Below are 11,836 nucleotides of genomic sequence, written 5' to 3' on the forward strand. Positions count from 1 at the left end.
TCCATTTTCGAAACGCGCCTCGTCGCAACCAGAAATCTAAATATTTGCGTCTTTCTGTAACGCTCAATGATCAATTATTCCGTATGAAACCTGAATCTCGATTCTGCACATTTGAAGACAATCGAATGTCGAATGGACTCACATGGAGCGATGTAGCACTAATAACCCAATGAGTCATTGAAGTTGATATTGTTAAAGCGATCGATTAGCGATCATCAGTCGGAAGTAAAAAAAAAAAAACACGAACGCGTTGGCTTTGCGAATGCAGTTCGGAAGCTGACGGCGAACGGAAATGGGGAGCGAGAGAGGAAGAGCGGGGGAGGGGCCAAGCTGCACAAAGCTGCAATGCGGATCGCCGAGTGCAGAGCAGTGTACGAGTATCTGCAGCGGGGCGCTGCATCAAAGCACGACCGAGCGAGCCACTGGAGTTTCTATATAGGTGGTGCGGGCTCGCGTGCGAGCGAACCTCGCAGCGCGGCTAATATTGTTTAGCAATCGATTACAGCGGGCTCAGCAAATTGTATACGTGGCCAGGCTGCGTTCGCGCTTCGATGTTTGAGTTGGTTAACTACTCGAGCGGAACGATCGTAACACATTTTCAATCCGATGATCCTCTATGCACGCGGTCACCGCGGTTGCACCTTATACAATAGACTTATGCAAGCTTCAGGCATGTCCCCTAGAACTACTTCGCGAGCTTCGAAACGGCCCGCTTTCTCTACCCCGATTACCAAAAACTGTAACGATCGTGCATTTTTCCGAAAGCGCAGTCAACTAACTTCACGTCTACATAGTGCAGTCGCTTATCTTTCAGCGGCAAATAGTATCATCGACGCTATATAAGTATTCACACTTTCGTGTACGAGAAAACTCCAAGGAATTATCCCTGCCAACTGCTCTCTCCCAATAATACTAGCTATACGGCTCTTTCAAAGTATGGGAACGTATACGGAAAAAGTTTCACGTGATATTTTACGCATAGAATATGTATGGGACGGCGCAACTATTTGTTCATTTATTACTGTACAAATCTATTACTATAGCTCCTAAAACTTTGAGTTTTATATTCCACTTGTCCACTTCTGGGATAGAAATTTACCCGAGAAGTCAAGGCAAATACCTGTTGCGAAACCAATGCTTCCCCCCTTGATCGTATAGCATTAATTTCAGTTCTTTCAATTAATTTCTACAGGAATTACCAACGGACACAGTCGATTCTATTATATACTATCTACTTTCTAACTGAAGTAAGCCAAAAGAAGGTCTATGTTCGGTTTTTATCTTCTTCGGCGTGCTTCCTTTTATCTATAAATTAAGAATATGCAAGGAAATCAAATCCATGAAAAGTACCATAATTCGACACTGCCTTTTGTACGAAATTATTCTTCATGTAACTAAAATTTTTCCTATTTATCCTTATCCCTCCTTTTATCCTTACGAAATCTTGTTTTGCAGCTATATGTGTTGAGCGGTAAATTCGTTTCTATTTAGAAGATTTTTTTCTAACGAAAGGGTTCTTCGCAGCGCATACTAATTGAAATGTGAACAAGATATGACATTGTTTTGTTACATTTTAACGAGCATGTTCAAATTCAGTAACCACTTAACAACACGAGCAACAGATGAGTGACAGATGAGTGACGAGTCGCGAATTATGAACGACAACTGGCAGTCAGAAATTGCAATATTGCCGAGTGGAACTTTGCGAGACGTGAAACAGCATCGCTGCCTCTCCATTCCGTGTACTTAAACAAAATACATAGTGCGAAGAGGAGCAAAATTTGTCGAGTACCAAGTTTTTGTGCAATACTCAAAAGTTGGGTCGTTTGGGGAGGGGTAGTTCGAAGTAAATGTTTTTGCTGACTGGTCGCGTAAGCGTGCCAGCGGCACGTGCGCGGAAGGGGGGCATTACGCGAAATTAGCCAAAGTGCAGCTGCGATGGCACTTTGAGAAAGTTGGTGATGGGGCACTAGGCACAGCAAGCCTGAAACGAGTTGCCGTGCCATGCATCTCCAAACGATGCGCGCCTACGCCGAAGAGTCGTCCGAAGTTTGCAGCGAGTCCCGAGACGCGGGCGTTGATTTGACCGACGAGGCCTGCAGGTGCATCTCAGCGACTGCACTTTGTTTGGCAACGAGAGCGTCGGCGGAGGTCGCTGCAAACAACCGAGAACAACTTGGCTCGCAATCGGAGAACAAGCGATTGGCTTGTTTGTTTTAGCGATGGCTCGGCGGGACTTGGGAACGAGAGTGCGACTATTTGCTGGACCGCAAGTGCAGCGCGGATGAAAGCTGGGTCGATCAACCTTTTGGGGGCGGCACCTGCGGTCAGGCGTATTACGTTTCTCGGTCTCCGGCAGATATGCGCGCTCGACAAAAACTCGTTTGTCTAGTCGGCCGTGCAAAAGGCAGCCAGCCAGGCCAGAGAGGGATTCGAACAAAACGGGTGCGACCCCTGCGCGCACCAAGGCTCGGCCTCGGTCTTTCGGCTACACGCTTCTTCGGTCTTTTACGTACGTACAGCGAAGCAACGTGACAAGTCTGACGGCGCTAATGAAAAGCAGCGAGGGCGGCCGACACTTAGGCTGCCGGCCTATAGAGAGCTGTGATACGTAAGTCTCGTCTGCAGCTCGATCATCGGTCACGAGAAGGAGCGCTGCTACCTCCTCGGACCACCTCGACATTCACCAATACGAGCTTTTTCGCTCCACGTTAATTTCATTGCACGCGAATTGGCCGGCGCCGACGCGACTGCTAGCTTGGTAAAATACGTTTGACAGGAGTGGGGCGGGCATGTCACGGCACAGCTATCCCATACGTGAAGCAGAGACGAAGAGGACGGCCGAGGTTCAAAGTGGGACAACTTCGGTCAGCGGCATCGTGTCCGCGATATTATGCGCGTTTATGTGTACGCGTTAAAGCGAATCTCGAAGACGTTCGAACCCTCGGGCTGGTAACCGGTTGCTTCTATCGTACGCCAATCCCCGCGGCCAAAATACGGCCCCGTACGCTTCTTTCTCTTTCTCCCACCACTTTTGGACCGATCGAGAGGACGTTTTTCTTCTCTTCTGCCGGCTCTTGATAATTATCTGTGGCGACGACTCCCACACAGGCGAATATTATCCGTTATTCTCTCCCCTCTCCTTCCCTCATTTTTTTCTTCTCCGCAATTAAACAAACATAAAGCAGCCGAGCGCTGCTATGTTAAAAAAAATAACGAACTCGAAGGAGAACGCCATCAAGCATACGGAAATGATTAATCGAGACGCATGTCTGTCTGTCTGGCTGGCTGGCTGGCTGCCTGCCTGCCTGCCTGCCTGCCTCATCACAATTTTTAATTTCATCTTAAGAAAAGTGAGGCAATCTGCCTATCCGTCTGCCCCCTACTAAATCGTTGACAATGCATCCACCGTAAAAGTCATTATTAATTATCAATCTGATAAATACTTGGCTTTTGATTGGAACTAACGAGCGTAAAGAAAATAAAGAGACGATGGAGATTTGGACGAGTCCGTCGACATTGCCTCCATAGCTGCAATTACCAGAAGAAAGAAAGGCGATACGCGCGCCGTAGCGTCCGTGAGTCGTCTCTTTCGTGCGTGCGCGCTTTTTTCTCTCTCCGACGTAAATACCACTGCGCTCGTGAAAATGACAATATCACTGATTTTCCGGGGCAAAATCTTGCTAGGAATTTTAATTGGCTGGAGGCTGTGTGCTCGTTGCGCGCGACAACTGATGGAACGCGTTCAGAGAATTTCCGCGAGCCAAGGTCTTGGATAATTTTGAGCGTGCGCGAAACGACAGCTTGAGCCTTCCAACGCGTTCCAATTGTACACCGAGGGGCTCGTGTAATCGACAAGTTTCTACCTTCGCTTAGCTACTTGAATTTAGAGAGAAGAGGAGAATCGCACGATACTGCTGTACAGCTATCGTGAAAAGTTTAATGGAAAAAGTTAGTGCATAACCTCCAAATATAGACATTCTCCGTTCCGCGCAACTATCTACCGTCTAGGGCCCGCCGACTGCCAAGGTTTTCCCAAGTTGCCGAGAAATTATCGGAACACGCTGGCGCGCTCAATATAGATTCCGCGTAATGCTATCGGCTGTGCAACTGTGCGGACAGCGCGCATTCTGCGAGCCAGTGGTTGCCGCCCACGTAACATTGCCATCCGAGGATCAAATAAGTACAGCTGTAACAAATATCGATACCGAGTGCGCACGAGATAACCTGGTTCAGGTACGAGTAAAGTGCAAAAGTTGTTCGCGCCGTGCTCAATGTGTACTTCTAGAATAGGCAAGAGCGAGTCAGATATGAGAACATCAAAGAGCTTTGATCGGTGTCTTTCGATTCGAAGGACACCGAAGGAATGCGCGTTGCTGTAATTGCCGCAACAAGAGTACGTTCCATTGTGCGTATACGTATTCCTCTGAACTTTGCCAGAAGGTCAGCGGCAAATGACGCGGCGATTCGATCAGGCTATATATAGAATATTTAAAGCGCCAACTGAAATATCTGAAGTATCTTCGAGGAAAAGGGATTTTAAACTGGACCTATATCTCCGGCACATTATTGCACGGGAAAAATGCACCGCGTCTGCCTGAATATTTGCTCTTGTCGCTGCTGCTCGCCAAATTGGCCGGACGAGCGGCCCCAAACTCTTCGATGGTTTACGATTTAGGGCCACTCGGGCGGCTTCGATCCGCACCACGCGCCGGCAAATGCCTGCGCCAGATAAAAGCCAGTTCTTTTGGCGAGCGAGAGAAAGAACAGCTCGTAATTTAGGAAAGAAACGGACCCGATCGAACTGCCACGACGACGCAGCCGCAGCTGCTATTACGCGAGAGCTGCCGAAACTACTTTTTCTGTACTTTCCTATTTTGACTATCTACCTATACTGCACGTGTTCTGTTCAATAGTTTATTGTTAAACGGTGGAATGTTGATTGTAAGCGGTGTAGCATCAAGCGTAGCATATTCATTCCACGTTTGCTTCTATCAACATAGCTGTAATAGTATACATTCGTGTTTCCATGATTAATTCTTGTATCAATCAAGGAATTGATTCTCTTTTTTAAATGGTTTTTTTATTACGATCTCAAAGTGATTCACGCGGTGTCACTAATTTTGACACAACAATTTACAGCGCTATCGCCAATTAAAAGATCAAGAACGCCCAAGCAGACAGATAAGATTTCAGACGTCGTCAAGCCCACAAAAACTTTGTTAAGTCGATAAAAGCGCCTTCAACTCGATCAGCTCTGGAACATTATAGAAGCATTGTCTACGTTTTGTCTGTTTAGGAACAACATTTTTCTCGTCACAATCGACAAAAGCGTTTTCACCATTTTCATAGTTTCAGTGAATTCCAAATAGAACAGTTGATAGAGCGACAACTTCCGTATTTTGATTAATAACGAGATTATATAGAGAAAACCGTGTTAATTTTATATTCACAAATGTATTTTATAAAAATGAATTACAATAATAAAGGAATAAACGATATAAATGTAGTAAAGCGGAATCGATGAATGATGCTATTAGATGAATTCGGTGGTGAAGCTTTCAAACGATATGCTAAATTTTTCTGTGACTATCAGTACAAATGTGCATAAGTACGCTGGCAAGACAGTGTTGGACATCAACAACAACAACAACAACAACAACAACAACAACAACAACAACAACAAAACAATAGTGTGAAACAAGGAGAAGCAGTGAATTAATAAAAATTGCAGGAGCATCTGTAAGATTATTGCCCCACAGCCGAACGACCAGCAGCTTGGCAAGCTGCAAGAAGAACAAGAGCCAGTTGTTTTTCCGCGCGTTGAGCAGGGCAAGCGGACGAAAGACAATTGTGATGCGAGGAAAGCACGCGGGCTCGGTGGAGCGGGCGATGCGTCGCCGTGACAAAAAAAAACAATAAAACAGAGACAACCTTACACGCTAGGCACACGCGAGGCAAGTGGTGCAAGAGAGCTGCCAGTCAGAGGAAGGAAAATGAAGTTTTCGCCCGACAAATACGAGCTTGGCATGACAGTCTTGTCCGCGAGTGCAAGTGCGAGTGCGCGAGCGACCGTGAGAGTCTCTCACGTGTCACTGTAATTTTAAGTGAACCGGCGCAGCTCCAAATGAATTGGAACCTACAAAACCAGCTTGATATTATTTCTTTCCGTAATTACTCTCTTGTCCCCCCTCTCCACCCCCTCTTGCCCGCTGCACGCTATCTCGCGCCGCGAGCTTTTCCAACAGTTCTTTGTTTGCTTGGCTCTTTTTCTTAACTCGAGCAAGTTCGAGAGTGCGAAACGCACGTGAAAACGCGTGCGAGCCAGTCACTCCGAGTGACCGTCATCGCGTTTGGCACTCGCCCGCCGTTCATTCGCAGTACACGTCTCTCGGCAGATCTCTGCTTGCAGCCACAGATCTTGCTCTCCAACGGATTGGAAAGTTACCTAATAAGTTTCTTTGTTTGGCGGAATTCCGCGGATAGACAGACTAATTAGGGGGAGACGCGAAAGTTGTCGCGAAGAAACAGATATCTTTGTCAACTCAATTATGTCTGGCTACCTCTCGAAGCGTTATCGAATGCCTTGGAGCTCAAGCTAGTCAGGCGACGACGGGTTTCCACCGACGCGCTGCTATATACGACCGGAAGCATCGCAGGCAATCAAAAGCACGCTGGGAAATGAACGTTGCGAGGCGGAAGCGCGGAAATCGAAAAAAGCCATCCGATCACGGCGAAAAGTCGCGGCGGCAAGGAGAAGCGCAGGCGCGGATACAATAACGAGCAGTCGACACGGACTGCCGACTCGCGAAATCGAGCGTCCCCGCGAAACCAGCGCTGCTCTGCACCTCGCGTTTCAAGTCGCGCGCATCAATGCGTCCCCTTGTTTACATCATCAAAGCTCGCGCGACGCAATGCTCGCACTACCGTGCGTGAACTGCCGCGCGGCACCGTTACTGCGAGTATCTGGCTCTTTCCGAGCGCTGATCCTATACTACTTCTAGGCCTTCGTCTAATTGCGAATCAGACTTGTGCGGCTTTCAATTTCACTCGGGCCTGCTCTATTTGTAGCAATGACAGTGCTAGCAATCTTTCTAGTCAGCATGTAAATGAAATCGCGCGGTGAGCAGCCGATTGGGTTATTCGGCGTTCGACGAAATGTCCATTGCGCGCGGGCAATCGATGGCAAAAGGCGCGGGGCTTCGAAAATATGGCTGTCATTTCCGGAACGGCAAGCGAGAAATAGCGATTATCCATATCCGCGGAGCGAGAGAGCCAGACGCGTGTGCAGTTCGACGGCCCGGGTTGCGTAGCGATAATAAATCTATTTCGGATCCGCGCGCAGCGTGTTTACGCAGAAGCACTGCTGCAGCCGATGCGCTTTCCTCGTTGCCTTCTAATTGTAGCGAGTCCGCCCAGCTATTCCAATTCCAATTGGCTTCGATCTTTTATTCTCGGACTGACAATCGGTTCGTTTCAACGTGCGGCAAATCAAACTCAAAGCACCTTTCCGCGCGGCGTTCGGCCTACTAAGTACCAAATTTTTTATTAGTAGGCTACACGCTAATCAAATTCTAACCGTGAATATGATTTATTACAGCGGCACGCTTCTTTCTATCGTCGTTGCAGTCGGTTTCTACGGCTGTTCCAAATCATCGGATCATCGAGATTCCTTTTGTTGATCGAAAAGGGGCCGAAATAAAAGCTGCAGCTCGTGGCTTTCGATTAAATATTAATTAATAAAAGAATGATCGACGAAAGCAAATGGAGGGGAAAGGGAGGTACGAGCGCTTAGGAGACTGGCGAAGCAAGAGTGCGCGTCGCAATCGCGTCCGGGTGTTCGGAATGGGCCTCTACTCGACTCCCATTGCCGAGAGGAAGTACACTCGGGCAGTATTTCTCCGGTCGGAGGGTCGCCGAAAAAAGCAGAGAGCGAGCGGCGACCGGAAGGGATTTCTCTCTTCGAGCGGGATGCCCGAGTCGTGTGCGGATTAAGGCGCCAAGCCGAGGCCGTGCGTCGTTACGAGCAGGCCCGCAATCTCGCCGCCCGTCAAATCGCAGCGTAGGTGCATGCGTGCAGTGCGGCGGGCCCGAGCGCCGATTTTCAAACGGCTCAGCCGAGCGATCGCACGTGCACTGCCGGCAAAGCTCGTAGGATATGAATGATAAAAACCTTGGATGCAGACGCACTGCCGGCCGAGGAGGATGCAGGTCGAGCGCTTGACTTTGACTCAGCTAGTGCCGTAGCCGGCTGGTGTTTGCGCGCGTCGCACCCGAGCCGAGCTGCTCGCGCCACATCGCGACAACTTTCGGCTCTCGCCGGATGCACACCGATCGTTTGTTTTCGAGCGGGAAGCCGGCGCGACGCGAGTGGGCGCCGATCAACGTAGCGCGGCTCGAGCGTCTCGAGCGGTACTGGCATAGCGATACACGTCGTCGCGGCCAACGCGCGCGCGCGCGCGCGCGGAGAAAGAGGGAGAGCAGCCGAGCCGCGGGCAAGAGTTGAGCGGTGCGCGCGCGCCGTCCCGCCACGCGACTATATATATGTATAGATGCATACAACGGGCATGCCCTGCCGTCTGCGCGAGCACGCTGCCGTGCTCTTTTTTGGGGAATGCACCCTTGTACCCGTGGACCTCACCTCTGGCAGCTTTGTCGCCTTGCCCTCCTCGCCACGATCGTTTATACCAAGTCCACCCGAATCATTCACCACCGAGTGCTCCACTCGGGGCTGACCATTGCTGCTCTTCAACTACTTTCCGAGGGAATTTTCCTCGTCATTCTTTCAATTCTATTACTTCGCACTCGATTTGGGCCAATCTCGATGTGTACCATTCGATAAGCCAAGCTCTCGCGCAATCGGAACTCTCGTTTATGTGTGATTAACCGCAGTTTAATCGGAGCATCCATTAATTATTATTCCACACTCAATGTTCCACTTTCTCCAAGTCACTCTGCGATTGTTTCAATCGGGTTGTCCAAATCTTCTGCGACCTAAAATATTTCATTCATCGATATGTATTCGAAATGGTCTTATAATGACAGTTTACACTCAGTGCAGAATAATGTCAACGGAATATCTCAAGATAATTTTCGAACACAGCTTCGGTACGATCAATTTGTAGCATTTGAGTTTCACTAGAAAATTACAAAGCAAATGTAATGTTGATTATCTTATTATAACGTGAAAGATATATAAATAAGTAATCGTACAATCGACCAACATTAGTTTTTTCATAAAAATGACTAAATATTTCGCATTTTATTCGAAAAAATATTGGAGCCACTTGAATAATTAGTTGATCCGTATTCGCACAATAAGCGCCAATAAAAAACGAAACACATACGTGTTAGTTTACAAAGAGCTTCTGCTTATGCGAATGTATTTTTGTAACTGGCAATGATCAGTCAATATTTTCTATTTTCGTAAATAACAACAATTTCCGGATGCTGGTGGAATGTACGCAGGTAACTGCGAATTTCCGGTAGGCCGTCAGCAAAGCGTATGCGCGCGTTTTCCTGCTCCACCTTGACCAGTCACTTGTCGTTTTATATTTGTACCATTTGCTCCGACTTCCTTTTTGCTGGCGAACACCAAGCTTTTTTAGATTCGCATTAGAAAGCTTGGAATCTTAGCAAACATTTTTACTCTTTCTGTGTTCACCTAACTTCTATTTAATCCGTGACACGTTTCATATAACGATCGTTCTTCGCCTCACAAATATATGAGTAACTATAAAATCATTACTAATTGTAAATTACTGATGAGCCCTTGAGTCACGCGACTTCTTCATATTATGTTCGACAACAAGTAATATTACAACGAATATTTATATACGAAATACGCAAATTTAATCTGGCGAGCATTGTAAGGCTCTTTGACTTTATTTAAAAATATATTTATGCTTACCAAAGTTCCTTGACAGAATTCTTTTCTTTGCATTTAAAATTTTAAAAGCTATATATAATTGCCATTTTAAAGGATCGTTTCTCACATAAAGTATCGATAAATGATTATTCACATGATAAAATACTATTCAAATAATTATAATTACAAATAAAAGAAAATATGTAAAACCATTTATTTGAACTCATTAATTGATTTTGATTATTATATCATAACTGCAATCATTACGTAAAATGATCTTGAAGACATTGTTTAAGTTGTAGTTATTTTCATATTTTTAGTGAAACATTTTTTATGAATATTTTACTCTTTTGAAAATACGTCATGAGTCAAATATTTACTATTAACATAAAACATTAAAATTCTTATGTATTTTTAGAAATCCAAGAGAAAATTCTTATGTATTAGAAAATCAAGAGAAGAATTAATCAACTAATATTTATATTTATAAAGTACTTATCGCATTTTTCACTTTCCTTATTCTATATGCCAAAGAAAAAAATGTTTTATCTTTATTGGTTGCATTATGCATGTGCATTAAACGAGTAACTAAAGTATTAATGAATTAACATACATAACAAACGAAAGTTCGGCAGGATAGTTTATTCGAGCGATTTGACAATAAGTCTTATCCAGAAGGGCGACTATTCCGCTAGCTTAATATTTGCTTATGAAATATTGCTAAAAGTTTCTCTCTGAATAATTTTATCTTCAATGATATACTGACTGAGAATTCTTCAACAGCCGAATTAGGTGTTGTATTACTTTAAATACTTTCTGTTACAATAACAAAAATATATCTAAAATTAATAAAAATATATTACCTACAAATTGTTGATTTAAAATCACTTTACATGCTTATAAATTAAAAGATATTATAAATAAAAATTCAGCAATACAATCAATCAAGATAATAATTTAGCTTATTCAAAATATAGTGAGGGTAAAGATTGCACTCGAATGGAAGAAAACATGCAAATCTTAGTCTCGTCAAATATAAATCCGGGTTGCTAAAAGTGAAATTGTAACTATTTTTGTAATTTGGTAAAACGTGTGCATAGGCAAAGATGACAGCTTTCGTACGCTTAAAGAGATTCTTATAAACATGAAGAGAACAATAAAGTCGATGCTATATTAGTTACTGGCAATTTATTTTATGAAGCAGTTCCTTCAAATGCATTAATTTACCGAGAAGTTATTGTTCCATATTGTGCATTATTCGTATAATGAACTATTTAATTATAGTCCTTATTAAGTAATCTTGTGTGAAACTTATCCAGGCTGGTGAAGATCGTACATATCACTAATCCTCAGTGAATTTCCAATCATTATATACTCATCGTATAAAGCTTTAAATTTTGCCGATAAAAACTTGAATATAGAATGACCAATATTTACCACTTAAGTCATCGAGACTCTCTGTCAAGTAATAATTGTAATTATTCGACATAACACGGCATTGAATGAAATATTAAAAGGCTGACGCGTCAGAAGGAGGAGCGTTGGATTTTTTTGCATCTACCAGGCTAATAAACTACTTTGGAAAAAATGGACAGTTGATCCTCAGAATTAGTATTCGTCCGTTATTTCTTCGTAAAGGTTCCGGTACTACCGTTGATTTTTATGGATTAAATTATATAAACGATAAAAGATTGTCCATTTTGATTAAACACGATAAATTATAACGCGAAGAACAAATAAAATTGAACCGTTTTCGTTAATTATCAAAATAACATATATTTTTTAAACAAGTTCGTTCGTTTATGGTTAATATCGACTATGACTTATGTCATGAACTATTTTCATAAAATTAATTTATTAAACTCTACTACATTCCCTTCAAATTTTAACAAGCAATAATTAATTTTTTCTTTGTTTTTAGTTTCAACTACCTGAAAATTATACTTTTTTAAATATATAAATAAATAT

At 44.1% G+C, this 11,836-nt stretch overlaps 1 protein-coding gene across 1 annotated transcript in view; it reads right to left on the reverse strand.

The window, feature by feature from the left end:
* LOC131669592 (uncharacterized) overlaps positions 1–8,391 on the reverse strand; it is a 74,149-nt gene extending 65,758 nt beyond the window's left edge. The window contains exon 1 of the mRNA XM_058944578.1: positions 8,174–8,391. The gene's annotated coding sequence lies outside the window, so the exon portion shown is untranslated. The remainder of the gene's footprint in view (positions 1–8,173) is intronic.
* Positions 8,392–11,836: the final 3,445 nt, after the last annotated feature.

Source organism: Phymastichus coffea, unplaced genomic scaffold (assembly GCF_024137745.1).
Source record: "Phymastichus coffea isolate CEN01 unplaced genomic scaffold, Cenicafe_Pcof_1.1 PCOF00095, whole genome shotgun sequence".
In the NCBI taxonomy this organism is placed as follows: domain Eukaryota; kingdom Metazoa; phylum Arthropoda; class Insecta; order Hymenoptera; family Eulophidae; genus Phymastichus; species Phymastichus coffea.